Source organism: Hemicordylus capensis, chromosome 7 (genome assembly GCF_027244095.1).
Source record: "Hemicordylus capensis ecotype Gifberg chromosome 7, rHemCap1.1.pri, whole genome shotgun sequence".
In the NCBI taxonomy this organism is placed as follows: Eukaryota; Metazoa; Chordata; class Lepidosauria; order Squamata; family Cordylidae; genus Hemicordylus; species Hemicordylus capensis.
The window spans coordinates 14,596,320-14,613,774 of record NC_069663.1 but is presented as its reverse complement, the minus strand read 5'-3'; the positions used below and the strand labels follow the sequence as shown (position 1 = coordinate 14,613,774).

Here is a 17,455-nt window from a genome sequence, read left to right as displayed (position 1 = left end):
TATTTCAATGCTTATATTATTTTCATTCTAAACTGCCCAGAGATGCAAGTTTTGGGCAGTATAGAAGTCTGATAGATAGATAGATAGATAGATAGACAGACTTGAAACCCCTTTACTAACTGCTGGTCTGGGAAACTGCGCATGAAGAATGTAGCGGTCCTTGAAACTCTGCACGAAGAATTTAGCGGTCCTTGACTCCAAAAAGTTTGAGAAACACTGGTCTACACAGTCTGGCAGCAGCTTCTCCAAGGTTTCAGGCAGGAGTCTCTCTCAGCCCAATCTTGGAGATGCTGCCAGGGAGGGAACTTGAAACCTCAGATGCTCTTCCTAGAGCTGCCCCATCCCCTAAGGGAAATATCTTGCAGTGCTCACACATGTAGTCTCCCATTCATATGCAACCAGAGTGGACCCTGCTTAGCTAAGGGAACAAGTCATGCTTCCTACCACAAGACCAGCTTTCCTCCCTCCCTGGGAGTATGCCCCACTGAATTCAGTGGGAACTGGCTCAATCGGTTGGCGGGGGGAGAGAGACTGCCCCCTCTTGCTCCCACCTGCAGACTCCCATGGCTAGGTGGGGCTGCAGGACCCTGGCAGCACAGAGATGCCTGCCTGCCTGGAATCTCCCTGTCCCTACTGCTGTGGACCCCAAAGTGTGGCTCCCACCATAGCCGCTGCTTTAAGATGATCCAACCCGGCCCCATAGCACACTCTGCCTGGCTCCTTCTGCAGTGCTGGAAAGGAAACCAGTGAGGAGACCAGCCCAGCCAGAGCCAGCGCTGTCTGCAGCTGAGCAGAGCGTATGTATCGTTGTGGGTGGCTCGATCCGAAAGCTGCTGCTGTGGCAGGAGCCACACTTCAGGGGCTGGTGGTGGTAGGGAGAGGCTGATTCCAGGCAGGAATCTACACACCAACACCGCGGGGGCGGAGGTATCACAGGTCTTGACAGAGCTAGCCTGACCACCAGTGCCTGTGTCCAAGACATGTGCCTGTGCGCGTGCTCACAAGCTGTTTGATGTCCGCTCAGTCAATTTTAGATCCTGCTTAGGTGAAATCAGGAAGGACTCACTCTGAACATACCTGTGTGCACACTGTCTTGATCCTGCTACCCAGAACAAAACGCATTCCGCACACAGATGAAAAAATATGCAAATTTTGCACATTAGTTATTAAACTATGCACATTTTGTATATTATGCAAAATATGTTGCAACCAATTTGCATTTCTTAAAATTTATTTGACAGATTTGTATGCTTTCCCCTCCTTTTCTGCCCTCCCACATCATCGGATCCAGAGCAAAATCCAGGCAATCTGGGCAGCACATTTGAAATCCGTGTAAATCCGGGTGGAATTGAGCAGCCTGTGTTATAGAGAACACTGCTGCCCACTGGTGAAATAGGCAGCCACCTAGGGCACCAAGCAGGGAGGGGCACCAACAGCCAGCCTGCCAGCCAGGAGATGGGGATCACCCCATTTGCACAGCCAGCCAGGAGCTGGGGATCACCCCCATTAGCACAGCTGGCCAGCTGGCCACAGGTGAGTCTGCACACAATCAGAGCCAGCTAGCCAGCTAGCCAGCCAGGATGGGCAGTGGGGATTGCTTGCCCATCCAGGTGAAGGAGGTGGGGGAGCACCAAATTCATGCTTTGCCTGGGGTGCCTCCAATCCTGGCTCTGGGTCTTGGGGCCACTCCCAATACGCCACCTCCAGAGGAGGACACTGTAAGTTGAGCCTCTGTTTATCAGAACAGGCATCCAGCTGTAGCTTTGAGGTGCAGATGTTGCACAGCAGGATGTGGGCAGAAGACGGGCTCCACCCTTGCAGAGGCAAAGACTTATTCTGCAGCCCAGTGCACACAGAGAGGGATTGGGAGGCAATTTCCGCTTCTCTCGCCCCCTGCCAAAGGCCTTTGCACTTCCAGAAATATATCCCCGAGGGCTGCATGTGGTATAGTGGTTAGAGCAGGGCTGCAAAACTTGGGCCCTCCAGCTGTTGTTGGACTACAACTCCCATCATCTGCAACCACAGTGGCCAATAGTCAGAGATGATGGGTGTTACAGTCAACAGCTGGAGGAACAAGGGAGATCTGATTTCGCTATGATGCTCCCTGGGTGACCTTAGACAAGTCAGTTATTCACAGCCTAATCTGTCTCGCAGGGTTGTTGTGAAGATAAAGGGGGTGGGAAGAAAATATGTATGCTGCTTTGAGCTCCTTGGAGGAAGAGCAGAATAAAAATCAATAATAAAGCATGAGAACAGAGGAAGCTGCCTTATACTGAATCAGACCATCCATCAGTCCATCTAGTTCAGCCTACACTGACTGGCAGCGGCTCTCAAAAGTTTCAGGAAGGAGTCTTTCCCAGCCCTACCTGGAGATGCCACCAGGGAGTGAACCTGGGTACACCTGCATGCAAAGCAGAAACTCTAGCACGGAGCTACAGCCCATATCTTGCAGCCCTCACATGTAGTTCCCCATCCAAATGAAAACCAAGGTGGACCCTGCTTAGCAGAAGGGGCGATGTATGCTTGCTACCACAAGACCCACACGCCTCCCCAATAATACAAATCAGTCTGATTCCTGGTTCACTTCTTGCATCGCACTAGCATTGAACCAGCTCCTGAGGGATGCACAGGGCACATCCCTGCAATTTTGTGAAATATAGAGCAACATATCCTGGGGCAGCCAAAGGCATTTTTGCAGTCAGAAGGTGTTCTTCTTCCTTGATTTCCAGTTTTGGATTTCTTTGGCATTATTCTTCTGAGCATTCTTCCTTCCTTCAACATAAAATACATCCATATAGCTTGTATTTCGTTCTGGGCTTGAGAGGTGCCTGGCAAAAACCTGACTTTTCTCGTTCTTACCAGCCACTTCTTTACGCCATCTAACATAATATAAATGTTCTTTTAGAACTACTCCATTTGCTTGTTTTAAACTGCACATTTTGTGTCTGGTTACATCTTTTGAAAAGCCCAGAGAGCAAAAGGGGAACTGTTCTGCCTACAAACCAGGCAAAGGGGCATGTTTTTAAAGTTGTGGTGCTCTAGTCTGATATTAAGCAGGGGGAAGTGTTTGTCCCTTTTCAGCCCAGTATAGCATGTCTTCAGTGGCTATTGCTGCTGTCTCCATCTCGCCGCCACCCCAAGCCCCACTGTAAGCTCTTTTGGGGCAAGGAACAATTTTCTCATACTTTTTGTACATTGCTGTGAGAGCATTCTTGTGTGTAGAAAACTGGGATATAAACACATTTTTATTATAAACCGATAACTTCCAGAAGTTCTTAGCAGTGGAAATGGCAGCTCAAGCATCTCTTCGTGACAGATATGCGGGGAGGTTGTGGCAACCCATGATGATGCTCGGATGCCATCCTCTTCTGAGGGAGAATGGAGGATCAATATCAGCTGAGATGGCCTCAAAAACAGTACAAGAGCTGTTGCTGAAGCAATATTTATTCCAATTTCGAGGACACATCTTTTTCAAGGAATCTCTTCACTTGACTGCCTGAGATAAATGTGTCAAGAACACATCTCTCTCAGACAGTTGAGTGAAAACAACCCTTGGAAAATATATACTATCGAAACACATCAAAATAAATGTCTTCAGATGCAGGGATCCCCCTGTTCCCTTGTGGAGTGGGTAGATTGGGCAAAAGAGCCCGCCAGTATCTGTGGGAGCTCTTTTTCTCCTCAGCTGCCCCCAAATCCTTCCAGTCAGGCTGCTGTAGGGTTGCCCACTCCAAACTGGGGTCTCTAAGAATGGGTACTGTGGAGAAATATTGTAGAAAATAATAACTCCAGGAACGATTCCTTATCAGAAAGAGTTGCTAACTCTGGTGTGTGCCTTGTAGGCAGGGGAGCTTGGAGAGAAATGAATGGATACTGTGGAGAAATATTGGAGGAAATAGGCACCCTGAGCAGTATTGCACTGTAGCCGCGGGGTATAAATATTTCAAATAATAATAATAATAAAAGAATAACAACATCTCCAGGAACGATTCCTGTCAGAAAGAGTTGCTAACTCTGGTGTGTGCTTCCTAACTAGGGAGCTTGGAGATTTGAATGGATATTTTTGAGAAATATTGGCGGAAATAACATCTCCAGGAATGATTAATGTCAGAAAGAGTGGCTAACTCTGGTGTGTGCCTTGTAGGTAGGGGGCTTGGAGGGAACTGAATGGATACTGTGGAGAAATATTGGAGGAAATGACATCTCCAGGATCAATTCTTGTCATTAAAAATTGGCAACTCTGGTGTCTGTTTCCTAACTAGGGAGCTTGGAGATCTGAATGGACATTGTGGAGAAATATTGGAGGGAGCATAATCCCCAGGATCAGTTTCTGTCAGATTGGGCAGAAGCCTGGTGCTGCTCCTAGCTAGGGAACGAGGCACCCTAGTTTCCTTTCTATGGGGCATCAAGTCCTGGAGTCGCTTTTTGTCTCAGGCGGGCCAGTCATGGCCTGAGAATTGCAGTTTGAAAGAGGGGGAACTTGGTTCAGTTTGTGTCGGGGAGGGGGGCGGGAAAGGCGGGAAAGGCCATTAGGGTCGGGCATTCCCCTCCCCCCACCCATTTTCCCTCAGCAGCCCTCTTTTTTCTTTGACGGCTCTGTCAAGTCTCCGCGCGCAAACTTTGGTCGCGGTCGTTGATTGGCTGGATGCTGGTTACGCCACTCCGGGACTAGACAGCACGAGCCTGTTTGCTCGCCGTTGATTGGCTCCGCCCAGGCAACTGGACAATTTCTGCTTGTCTCCTCGCATTTTGAATTTAGGCGCCTGAAGGGGAGGGAGGGTCGGGGGAGAGGGCCTCAGCGTCGCCTCGGGGCGCGAGCAGGGACGCCGCCAGGGGTGGAAAGCCAAGGCGGGGCACCAGCTCAAGGCTCCTCCGTTGCAATGTATTGTGCCTCACCAGACTCAGTGGCTTGTTTTCTTGTTCTCACTCTCGTTTCAGGCTCGCGAAGCAGCCCTGAGAGAACGAGCAAGGAGCCCCACGAGAGTCGCGCATGCTGGAAGGGGGATGGTTGTGAGGATCTCTAGAGCTCCCCACACAGCTCTGAGAGGCGACTTCCCCTGGGAAATAGGGGCTGCCTCAAAAGAGCACCTTGGTGCTTCAGTGGCAACGTGGTAGCCTGTAAATGTACCCCCAACCCCGTGAGGAGGCTCCTTTGTCTGGACGGTGGTGGCTCCCTAAAAGAGCCTTTACATCTTTAATAGCAATTCTGTGGCTGGCCTTGGGTGTTTCCAGGGTTTTATTATGGATGGCTTTCCACTCCCATTATCTCTATATGCTGCTTGGAATATTGTTTAAATACAAACTTATAATATTTGTAAAAAGTAAAATTAAAATAGGCTTTAAATAGGATAAAATCAAATAAGCAGAGAATAAAATCTTGAATAGGATAAAATCTAAAAAACAGTGAGCTAGTGCAGTATAATAAAGGGAATATAGGTCATTAATATAACAGGGAAAGTTAAAAAAGTGTGAAGCATTCTAAAAGCAGGTTAGGTATTTTAGAACAACTAGTGTATTAAAATAATATTCAAAGTAGCATATGGAAATAATGAAAAAGCGTATCCATAATAAAAGCCTGAAACCCCAGAAAGCATAGGATTTATTCCTCAAAGCAGTCCCTAAGATGGCTTGGCTGTAGCCCCTCACAGCTAGATTGGACGCCCTGACACGTATTGCTCAGAGCAGCCCACAAAGGAGCTAGAGCATGACTTTCTTATATGGACTCCATGTTTTTGCTTTGAATAACCCTTAATTTCGCTAGAGAATAGCTTTCTCATTCTAGACTGTATCTCATTGTTCTACATGGCCTCATTGAGTGGCAGTGTGCCTTTCTCCTAGATGTTACACTTTTGCTCTAAGAATCCCCTCATTTAGCTGGTGGGTGTTGATGTCCAAACCTTTCTGTGTAACCTTACTTTTCATGTTCTGAATAGTGGTGAGATGGCATATCTGACTTGCACAGATGATCAGCTTGGTCTGCCCTGCCCGTGGAGGAAGCAAGGATAGTGGAAATAATGCAGCATCCTTGACCTCTTCAAGCAGCGTGGTGTGCTGACCAGGCTTGGCTGGCTGAAGGGACATGGTGATGAGGCAAGGGAACAAGTCCTGAAGGCTTAAGATTTGAGGTTTGGTTCTCCTTCTTTATTTATGACAGTTATATACTGCTTTGTCCAAACAGGACTCAGTGTCTCATTCATGGCTTGGGCTCCTTGATGAACAGAGATGGTCTTCAATAAACCAAAAGAAAGTAAAGGGTAAAGGTCTGAAAACTTATGAAGATTTTTCTTTTGTTTAGGAGGAAAAGGGGAGAAAAAACAAAGCAGTACAGAAGGAGGAAGAAAAACAAGTAGAAAGGAGAAACAAGAGGAATCAAAAGGGAAGAGGTAGGAGGAGGGATTGTTTTTAAAGATGCTTGAAAGAAGAATCAGGCAGGTTCTGCTTGCACAAACTGGAAGGCTTAATTGCTGACTTCCTCTCTGCCATGTATCATTCTTGAGTTCCTGGAGCCTGGCTTGCTTGTGCTGGACTCAATGTACATGCACTTAAGAACCTCTGAAAATGTGGGAACATGTCCTTAGTAGCCATGCATGCAGAAGCCCCTAACGGGGCTGGAGTGTGGCTATCTACTGCAGGACTTCATGTCTTGTCCCTGGGGAGCCCTACAATTGTGGGAATGTGGCCTCTTTTTTTATTATTATTATTATTTTTACATTTCTTGCCCGCTCTTCCGAGGAGCCCAAAGCGGTGTACCGCATACTTCATTTTTTCCTCACAACAACCCTGTGAAGTAGGTTAGGCTGAGAGAGAAGCGACTGGCCCAGAGTCACCCAGCTAGTATCATGGCTGGATGGGGATTTGGATTCGAGTCTCCCTGGTCCTAATAAACTAGGGAACCCCTGATTTGGCTGTGGTGCCGGTTTCACGTGCTGGACTTCACGTCTTTGCACTGGGGAGCCCCACAATTGTAAGAGTATGGCCATCGTAGTGGCTGTATACTGGGGAGCCCCGATTTGGCTGAGGAGCGGCTTTCTCCTGCTGGACTTCACGTCCTGGCACTGGGGAGCCCCGAAAATGCTGAGAGCATGGCCTTCCCAGGCGAGCCTGAGTGTCTGTATGCTGCGTGACTGCTAATTTCTCTGCAGGGTGCCTGTCGTTCCTCGCTGCGTGACTTCGCCCTTCATCTATCTTGTGAGTGGTGATGAGTCGGCATCTCCCAAGTGCCCCGTCCCTAGTCTTCAGCTTGGTGCGCCCTGCCCACGGAGAAAGCCGGGGAGGGTGGAAGCGCGGCATCCATGACCTCTTCCAGCAGCGTGGTGTGCCGAGGAGCGGGCCCTGCTGGCTGGCTGAAGAAGGCACACGGTGAGTGGACTCCGGTCAGGCCGGGAGAGGCGGCCCGAAACCTTGCGCTTTGAGGTCCCCTTCTCCTTGGCTTGGGCTCTTGGAAGGACAGGGCTCCAGGGTCCTTCTAAAGAGGGGAAAGTGTCAAGATCTGGAAACTGACCAAGCTCTTTTTCTTTCTTTAGAAGGCAATGGGGAGCAAGGACAGAAGAAAGAGGGGCAGAAGGAGGAAGAGAAGCAAGCAGCAAGGCGCCAGAGGAGACGTGAAAAGAAGCAGGAGGAGACCGGCTCTCCAGGAGCTTGGCAGAAGAGACGGGCAGGCTCTGCTCCCACCAGGCGGACGGCTTCATTTCTCTCTCTCTCTCTCTCGGCCACTGATCACTCTGGGTGGGGCTGATGGCCCTGCAGCGTGGCATCCCTCATGCTGGACTTCACGTCTTTGCACCAAGGAGCCCTGAAAGGGGTGGGAGTGCGGCCTTCTCGGGCCGCCCTGAATCTCTCTGCATCACGGAGTCCCTTGCAATTGGGTGGGAGGTGGCTTGCTCCTGCTGGACCTGAAGTATGTGCGCTGAGCCGCCCCTAGATGGGACTGGGGGTATTGCTTTCTCGCGCCACTGCTTTATGTATGTGCGCTGAGCTGCCCCTGGGTAGGCTGGCCTGGGGGTGTTGCTTCCTCGCGCCGAGCCTTAGAGGTATGTGCGCTGAGCCACCCCTCGTCGGGGCTGGGGGCGTTAGCTTTCTCACGCCGAGCTTGATGCCATGTGCGCTGAGCCTGCCCCTGGCTGGGCTCAGCTTGGGGGTGTTGCTTCCTCGCGCCGAGCCTTCGGGTATGTGCGCTGAGCCGCCCCGGGCTGGGGCTGGGAGCGTTGCTTTGTGCTGCCAGGCCTTACGTCTCTGCACTGAGCCGCCCCAGTGAGGGCTGGGGGTGTTGCTTCCTCTCGCCACGAGCTTCACGTCTTTGCTCTGAGAAGCCCCTCATTTGGCCCGGGGGTGGCTCTCTCCAAGCCTTGCTGCCTGACTTTGCCCTTCCCGCTCTGAGTGGTGTTGAGCTGGCCACTCCGCCCTGCCCACGGAGGAAGCTCGGGACGGGAGAAGTGTGGCCTCCCGGACCTCTTCAAGCAGCAGCCTCTGCTGGCTGAAGGCAGACGCCTGACGCTTGGTGTGCTCATGCTCCTTGGCTTGGGCTCTTGCATGAGCAGCGCTGGTCCTCCAGAAGGCCTTCTCAAGAGGGAAACGAGTCAAGAGCTGCAGAAGCTGATCTCTTGCCTTAGGAGGCAAGGGAGAGAAGGGGCCGAAGGAAGAAGTGCCGCAGGCTGGCCAAAGAGAAGCCGCAAGCAAGGAGCAACAGGAGGAGACCTGAACAGGGAAGAAGGAGGCGGAGAAGACTGGCTCTCAAGCAGCTTCACAGAAGCAAGACGGGGGAGAGTCCGCTTCGACCAGCTGGAGCGCCTCCTTGCTGGCTTTCTCTCTGCTCTGTCTCCCGGAGTAGAGGCTGATTGACCTGGAGCCTGGCTGCTTCATGAGGCTTAGGATGTCCCTGCCCTGAGTAGCCTCTGGTTGGGGAGGGGCGTGGACATAATAACAGGATGGACTCGGTGTCCATACGCTCAGTGGCCCTTTCTTGAACTGGGCTGCGGCTTTCTCGTGCTGGACTTCACATCTCTGCACTGGGGAGCCATACAAAGAGTGAGAGCGTGGCCCTCGTAGTGGCCGTACAAGGAGCAGCCCCCATTTCAGCTGAGGTGTGTCTTTCTCGTGCTGGACTTCATGTCTTTGCACTGGGCAGCCCTACAACTGTGGGAAGTGTCTGTATACTGGAGAAGCCCTGATTTGTCTGCGGAGCGTGTTTCTCGTGCTGGACTTTATGTCTTTGCACTGGGGAGCCATAGAAATAGGGAGAGTGTGGCCCTCAAAGGGGCCGTACAAGGAGCAGCCCCTCTTTCGGCTGAGGTGTGTCTTTCTCGTGCTGGACTTTATGTCTTTGCACTGGGCAGCCCTACAACTGTGGGAAGTGTCTGTATACTAGAGAAGCCCTGATTGGGCTGGGGAGCAGCTTTCTCGTGCTGGACTTTATGTCTTTGCAGTGGGGAGCCATAAAAGTAGTGAGAGTGTGGTTCTCGTAGGGGCCGTACAAGGAGCAGCCCCCATTTCAGCTGAGGTGTGTCCTTCTCGTGCAGGACTTCAGGTCTTTGCACTGGGGAGCCCTACAATTGTGGGAGCGTGGCCTCTTTTTTTTCCCCTCATTATTTTTACATTTCTTGCCCGCTCTTCTTCTGAGGAGCCCAAAGCGGTCTACCGCGTACTTGATTTTTTCCTCACAACAACCCTGTGAAGTAGGTTAGGCTGAGAGAGAAGCGACTGGCCCAGAGTCACCCAGCTAGTATCATGGCTGAATGGGGATTTGGACTCAAGTCTCCCTGGTCCTAGTAAACTAGGGAACCCCTGATTTGGCTGTGGTGCCGGTTTCACGTGCTGGACTTCACGTCTTTGCACTGGGGAGCCCCACAATTGTAAGAGTATGGCCATCGTAGTGGCTGTATACTGGGGAGCTCCGATTTGGCTGAGGAGTGGCTTTCTCCTGCTGGACTTCACGTCCTGGCACTGGGGAGCCCCGAAAATGCTGAGAGCATGGCCTTCCCAGGCGAGCCTGAGTGTCTGTATGCTGCGTGGCTGCTCATTTCTCTGCAGGGTGCCTGTCGTTCCTCGCTGCGTGACTTCGCCCTTCATCTATCTTGTGAGTGGTGATGAGTTGGCATCTCCCAAGTGCCCCGTCCCTAGTCTTCAGCTTGGTGTGCCCTGCCCACGGAGAAAGCCGGGGAGGGTGGAAGCGCGGCATCCATGACCTCTTCAAGCAGCGTGGTGTGCCGAGGAGCGGGCCCTGCTGGCTGGCTGAAGAAGGCACACGGTGAGTGGACTCCGGTCAGGCCGGGAGAGGCGGCCCGAAGCCTTGCGCTTTGAGGTCTCCTTCTCCTTGGCTTGGGCTCTTGGATGGACAGGGCTCCAGGGTCCTTCTAAAGAGGAGAAAGTGTCAAGATCTGGAAACTGACCAAGCTCTTTTTCTTTCTTTAGAAGGCAATGGGGAGCAAGGACAGAAGAAAGAGGGGCAGAAGGAGGCAGAGAAGCAAGCAGCAAGGCGCCAGAGGAGACGTGAAAAGAAGCAGGAGGAGACCGGCTCTCCAGGAGCTTGGCAGAAGAAACGGGCAGGCTGTGCTCCCACCAGGCGGACGGCTTCATTTCTCTCTCTCGGCCACTGATCACTCTGGGTGGGGCTGATGGCCCTGCAGCGTGGCATCCCTCGTGCTGGACTTCACGTCTTTGCACCAAGGAGCCCTGAAAGGGGTGGGAGTGCGGCCTTCTCGGGCCGCCCTGAATCTCTCTGCATCACGGAGTCCCTTGCAATTGGGTGGGAGGTGGCTTGCTCCTGCTGGACCTGAAGTATGTGCGCTGAGCCGCCCCTGGATGGGACTGGGGGTATTGCTTTCTCGCGCCACTGTTTTATGTATGTGCGCTGAGCTGCCCCTGGGTAGGCTGGCCTGGGGGTGTTGCTTCCTCGCGCCGAGCCTTAGAGGTATGTGCGCTGAGCCACCCCTCGTCGGGGCTGGGGGCGTTAGCTTTCTCACGCCGAGCTTGATGCCATGTGCGCTGAGCCTGCCCCTGGCTGGGCTCAGCTTGGGGGTGTTGCTTCCTCTCGCGCCGAGCCTTCGGGTATGTGCGCTGAGCCGCCCCGGGCTGGGGCTGGGAGCGTTGCTTTGTGCTGCCAGGCCTTACGTCTCTGCACTGAGCCGCCCCAGTGAGGGCTGGGGGTGTTGCTTCCTCTCGCCACGAGCTTCACGTCTTTGCTCTGAGAAGCCCCTCATTTGGCCCGGGGGTGGCTCTCTCCAAGCCTTGCTGCCTGACTTTGCCCTTCCCGCTCTGAGTGGTGTTGAGCTGGCCACTCCGCCCTGCCCACGGAGGAAGCTCGGGACGGGAGAAGTGTGGCCTCCCGGACCTCTTCAAGCAGCAGCCGCCGCCTCTGCTGGCTGAAGGCACACGCCTGACGCTTGGTGTGCTCATGCTCCTTGGCTTGGGCTCCTGCATGAGCAGCGCTGGTCCTCCAGAAGGCCTTCTCAAGAGGGAAACGAGTCAAGAGCTGCAGAAGCTGATCTCTTGCCTTAGGAGGCAAGGGAGAGAAAGGGCCGAAGGAAGAAGTGTCGGAGGCTGGCGAAAGAGAAGCCGCAAGCAAGGAGCAACAAGAGGAGACCTGAACAGCGAAGAACGAGGCGGAGAAGACAGGCTCTCAAGCAGCTTCACAGAAGCAAGATGGGGGAGAGTCCGCTTCGACCAGCTGGAGGGCCTCCTTGCTGGCCTTCTCTCTGTTCTGTCTCCCGGAGTAGAGGCTGATTGACTTGGAGCCTGGCTGCTTCATGAGGCTTAGGATGTCCCTGCCCTGAGTAGCCTCTGGTTGGGGAGGGGCGTGGACATAACAGGATGGACTCGGTGTCCATATGCTCAGTGGCCCTTTCTTGAACTGGGCTGCGGCTTTCTCATGCTGGACTTCATGTCTCTGCACTGGGGAGCCATAGAAATAGGGAGAGTGTGGCTCTCAAAGGGGCCGTACAAGGAGCAGCCCCTCTTTCGGCTGAGGTGTGTCTTTCTCGTGCTGGACTTTATGTCTTTGCACTGGGCAGCCCTACAACTGTGGGAAGTGTCTGTATACTGGAGAAGCCCTGATTTGTCTGCGGAGCGTGTTTCTCGTGCTGGACTTTATGTCTTTGCACTGGGGAGCCATAGAAATAGGGAGAGTGTGGCCCTCAAAGGGGCCGTACAAGGAGCAGCCCCTCTTTCGGCTGAGGTGTGTCTTTCTCGTGCTGGACTTTATGTCTTTGCACTGGGCAGCCCTACAACTGTGGGAAGTGTCTGTATACTAGAGAAGCCCTGATTGGTCTGGGGAGCAGCTTTCTCGTGCTGGACTTTATGTCTTTGCAGTGGGGAGCCATAAAAGTAGTGAGAGCGTGGTTCTCGTAGGGGCCGTACAAGGAGCAGCCCCCATTTCAGCTGAGGTGTGTCCTTCTCGTGCAGGACTTCAGGTCTTTGCACTGGGGAGCCCTACAATTGTGGGAGCGTGGCCTCTTTTTTTTCCCCTCATTATTTTTACATTTCTTGCCCGCTCTTCTTCTGAGGAGCCCAAAGCGGTCTACCGCGTACTTGATTTTTTCCTCACAACAACCCTGTGAAGTAGGTTAGGTTGAGAGAGAAGCGACTGGCCCAGAGTCACCCAGCTAGTATCATGGCTGGATGGGGATTTGGACTCGAGTCTCCCTGGTCCTAGTAAACTAGGGAACCCCTGATTTGGCTGTGGTGCCGGTTTCACGTGCTGGACTTCACGTCTTTGCACTGGGGAGCCCCACAATTGTAAGAGTATGGCCATCGTAGTGGCTGTATACTGGGGAGCCCCGATTTGGCTGAGGAGCGGCTTTCTCCTGCTGGACTTCACGTCCTGGCACTGGGGAGCCCCGAAAACGCTGAGAGCATGGCCTTCCCAGGCGAGCCTGAGTGTCTGTATGCTGCGTGGCTGCTCATTTCTCTGCAGGGTGCCTGTCGTTCCTCGCTGCGTGACTTCGCCCTTCATCTATCTTGTGAGTGGTGATGAGTTGGCATCTCCCAAGTGCCCCGTCCCTAGTCTTCAGCTTGGTGTGCCCTGCCCACGGAGAAAGCCGGGGAGGGTGGAAGCGCGGCATCCATGACCTCTTCAAGCAGCGTGGTGTGCCGAGGAGCGGGCCCTGCTGGCTGGCTGAAGAAGGCACACGGTGAGTGGACTCCGGTCAGGCCGGGAGAGGCGGCCCGAAGCCTTGCGCTTTGAGGTCCCCTTCTCCTTGGCTTGGGCTCTTGGATGGGCAGGACTCCAGGGTCCTTCTAAAGAGGGGAAAGTGTCAAGATCTGGAAACTGACCAAGCTCTTTTTCTTTCTTTAGAAGGCAATGGGGAGCAAGGACAGAAGAAAGAGGGGCAGAAGGAGGCAGAGAAGCAAGCAGCAAGGCGCCAGAGGAGACGTGAAAAGAAGCAGGAGGAGACCGGATCTCCAGGAGCTTGGCAGAAGAAACGGGCAGGCTGTGCTCCCACCAGGCGGACGGCTTCATTTCTCTCTCTCGGCCACTGATCACTCTGGGTGGGGCTGATGGCCCTGCAGCGTGGCATCCCTCGTGCTGGACTTCATGTCTTTGCACCAAGGAGCCCTGAAAGGGGTGGGAGTGCGGCCTTCTCGGGCCGCCCTGAATCTCTCTGCATCACGGAGTCCCTTGCAATTGGGTGGGAGGTGGCTTGCTCCTGCTGGACCTGAAGTATGTGCGCTGAGCCGCCCCTGGATGGGACTGGGGGTATTGCTTTCTCGCGCCACTGCTTTATGTATGTGCGCTGAGCTGCCCCTGGGTAGGCTGGCCTGGGGGTGTTGCTTCCTCGTGCCGAGCCTTAGAGGTATGTGCGCTGAGCCACCCCTCGTCGGGGCTGGGGGCGTTAGCTTTCTCACGCCGAGCTTGATGCCATGTGCGCTGAGCCTGCCCCTGGCTGGGCTCAGCTTGGGGGTGTTGCTTCCTCGCGCCGAGCCTTCGGGTATGTGCGCTGAGCCGCCCCGGGCTGGGGCTGGGAGCGTTGCTTTGTGCTGCCAGGCCTTACGTCTCTGCACTGAGCCGCCCCAGTGAGGGCTGGGGGTGTTGCTTCCTCTCGCCACGAGCTTCACGTCTTTGCTCTGAGAAGCCCCTCATTTGGCCCGGGGGTGGCTCTCTCCAAGCCTTGCTGCCTGACTTTGCCCTTCCCGCTCTGAGTGGTGTTGAGCTGGCCACTCCGCCCTGCCCACGGAGGAAGCTCGGGACGGGAGAAGTGTGGCCTCCCGGACCTCTTCAAGCAGCAGCCGCCGCCTCTGCTGGCTGAAGGCACACGCCTGACGCTTGGTGTGCTCATGCTCCTTGGCTTGGGCTCTTGCATGAGCAGCGCTGGTCCTCCAGAAGGCCTTCTCAAGAGGGAAACGAGTCAAGAGCTGCAGAAGCTGATCTCTTGCCTTAGGAGGCAAGGGAGAGAAGGGGCAGAAGAAAGAAGTGCCGCAGGCTGCGAAAGAGAAGCGGCAAGCAAGGAGCAACAGAAGGAGACCTGAACAGGGAAGAAGGAGGCGGAGAAGACTGGCTCTCAAGCAGCTTCACAGAAGCAAGACGGGGGAGAGTCTGCTTCGACCAGCTGGAGGGCCTCCTTGCTGGCTTTCTCTCTGCTCTGTCTCCCGGAGTAGAGGCTGATTGACCTGGAGCCTGGCTGCTTCATGAGGCTTAGGATGTCCCTGCCCTGAGTAGCCTCTGGTTGGGGAGGGGCGTGGACATAATAACAGGATGGACTCGGTGTCCATACGCTCAGTGGCCCTTTCTTGAACTGGGCTGCGGCTTTCTCGTGCTGGACTTTATGTCTTAGCGCTGGGGAGCCATAGAAATAGTGAGAGTGTGGCCCTCATAGGAGCAGCCCCTATTTCTGCTGAGGTGTGTCTTTCTTGTGCTGGACTTTATGTCTTTGCACTGGGGAGTCCTACAACTGTGGGAAGTGTCTGTATACTAGAGAAGCCCTGATTGGGCTGGGGAGCGTGTTTCTCGTGCTGGACTTTATGTCTCCGCACTAGGGAGCTATAAAAGTAGTGAGAGCGTGGTTCTCATAGGGGCCATACAAGGAGCAGCCCCCATTTCAGCTGAGGTGTGTCTTTCTTGTGCTGGACTTCACGTCTTGGCCCTGGGGAGCCCTACAATTGTGGGAGCGTGGCCTCTTTTTTATTCTTATTATTTTTACATTTCTTGCCCGCTCTTCTTCCGAGGAGCCCAAAGCGGTGTACCGTATACTTGATTTTTTCCTCACAACAACCCTGTGAACTAGTTTAGGCTGAGAGAGAAGCGACTGGCCCAGAGTCACCCAGCTAGTTCTTTACGTCTTTGCACTGTCTTTCTTAGTGGCCATAGAGTGGGCTTTGGGTATCACTTTTCCTTTTTGGAATTTAAATTTTTTTTCTTTTTGTTTTACATTTAAATGTCTGGGGGAACTTCAATCCTGGTTACCTGACTTTGCTCTTCTTTTTCTCAATGGTGATGAAGTGGTACCTTTGGCCTGGCGTGGTGTGGCTGCAGAAGTGCGGCATTTGTGACCTCTTCAAGCCGCGTCGTATACTGAGCACGCTCTGCTGGCTGAAAGCACACGGTGAGTGGACTGATCAGACAAGGAGATGTGTCCTGAAACCTCAAGGTTTGTGGTCTCATTCCCTTTGGCTTGGGCTCTTGGATGAACATAGATTGTCCTCAACATATCCTTCTTAAGAGAGAAAAGAGTAAAGATCAAACTTTTATCTTTGTTTAGAAGACAAAGGGGAGAAAAAACAATAAAGTGTGGAAATCTGGGCTTAGGCACATCGGGTAGGCAGAAAAGAACAGAAGTGGGTAAGGATAAGGAGGATAAAGATTCTGAATCTTTTTGGTTCTCCGTGTTTTAGAAGAGAACAGGAGAAAGACTGAAGGAACAACTGCGGAACAAGGAGAAAGAACATCAGAAAGTCCCCACAGGAGCCCTGAAGACTAACTGGAGAAGTGGGAGAAAACCGGATAACAAGAAGCAGGAGAGAAGAAACAGGCAGGCTCCCCTGACTGCCTCCTTCATGACTGAGTAGCAATTCTATCACATAGAAATATCCCCTCATTGCTGTGAGCCTCTTTCAACCCAAGATGGTGACTGTCTCCAAAGGACTTCAATTTTTGATGGCGTCTAAATATTGGCACAGCCCCGTGAAGCTGCTTAGCCTGTCAGCTGGTGGGGGTCTCGAAAGAGCGGCATGCTTGAGGGGCAGTTTTCTGGCAGTTCAGTCTTCATGCCTGACCCTGTGTCTCGGCTGCTTCCTGCTCTGAGAAATCCCCAAGGTGCTTGGAGTGTGGTTTTCTTCATTCCTGGCTTGATATCTCTGCTTCAGATTGCTCAGAGCAGCCACTGAGATGACTGGAGAGCCACTGGCCTTGGGTGTGTCCAGGGTTTTATCCTAGATGGCTTCTCTGCCCCCCATTATTTCTGTATGCTGCTTGCAATATTGTTTAAATACAAACTTAAAATACGTTAAAAACTAAAACAAAAATAGCTGTTGCATAGGATAACCTCTAAAAGGATAGGATCAAACCTAAAAAGAATAAACAAGTGTAGTATAATATAAGTAGGATAACATCTAAAAGATTAGGATAAAATCTAAAAAGATTAAACAAGTATAGTATAATATAAGAAATACAGATCTATTAACTTAATTAGGAAGGCTAATAGGAAATAAAATGAAGCATTTTCAAAGTAGATTAGATATTCTAGACCAACTAGTGTATTAAAATAATATTCAAAGCAGCATATGGGAATGGTGAGAAAAAGCACTTTGCTACTGAAAGTCTGAAAGGCCAGAACACATCCACCAGTCCCTCATGTAGCTCTTCCGTGGCTCCGGGTCTCTTCCTACTAAGATCTTACAGACTATTCCCCCTTTGATGCAAAGATGGGTGCTTGGGCGATTTGATGTAGAAATAAAGATCAATATTGTCTTTATGTAGCTTTGTTTACTGACAGGCTTATAGGATGCTGAAGATGGTATTTCTGTCAAGCACCCAGAACTGATTCTTATTTCAAGTTGTTTTAATCTGTGTGTTTTTTGTAAATGGCCCAGAGACATGAGTTTTGGGTGGTCCTAACCAAATATGCTAAATAAAAAGCTGTCAGTATTGTCTGCTAGAATCAAAGATTGCCATAGTTTGTTGGAAGAGTTGTGGCATTCAAAAGTACTGTTGTCCCGGGCTAGAGTTGGTGCAGCTCTTGCTAGAGAAACTGAGGCCGAGATCCTGCTTCATGAAGAACAGATGCTCATGAAATAAAGGCAAAGAGGGTCTGGAGTGAGAGACACTTTCTTGGAAACAAAGGACATTTTGAAAAATGGCCACTGATGGGATGAATTGCAGACTGTTAGGAAAGAGACCTCTCCCCCACCTAATGGTTAAATTGGGTTAAATGAATGATTTTGGTCAAACAAGTTCAGTCCTAGTTTGCCCAGAGCACAAGAGGAATAGACGACCATATAATTCTATCTCTTCCTCCATTTTTTGTTC

General features: G+C 52.1%; 1 long non-coding RNA gene across 2 annotated transcripts; it reads left to right on the top strand.

Moving 5' to 3' along the window:
- The first annotated feature begins 4,676 nt into the window (after positions 1 to 4,676).
- Positions 4,677 to 17,092, top strand: LOC128332993 (uncharacterized). Of its 2 annotated transcripts, XR_008310824.1 has the most exons (7): positions 4,677 to 6,125; positions 6,296 to 6,383; positions 7,143 to 7,359; positions 7,524 to 10,243; positions 10,408 to 13,124; positions 13,289 to 15,533; positions 15,823 to 17,092. It is a non-coding gene; the product is annotated as an uncharacterized LOC128332993 (long non-coding RNA). The 2 variants fall into 2 exon arrangements; XR_008310823.1 differs by having other exon boundaries at positions 4,678 to 6,383.
- Positions 17,093 to 17,455: the final 363 nt, after the last annotated feature.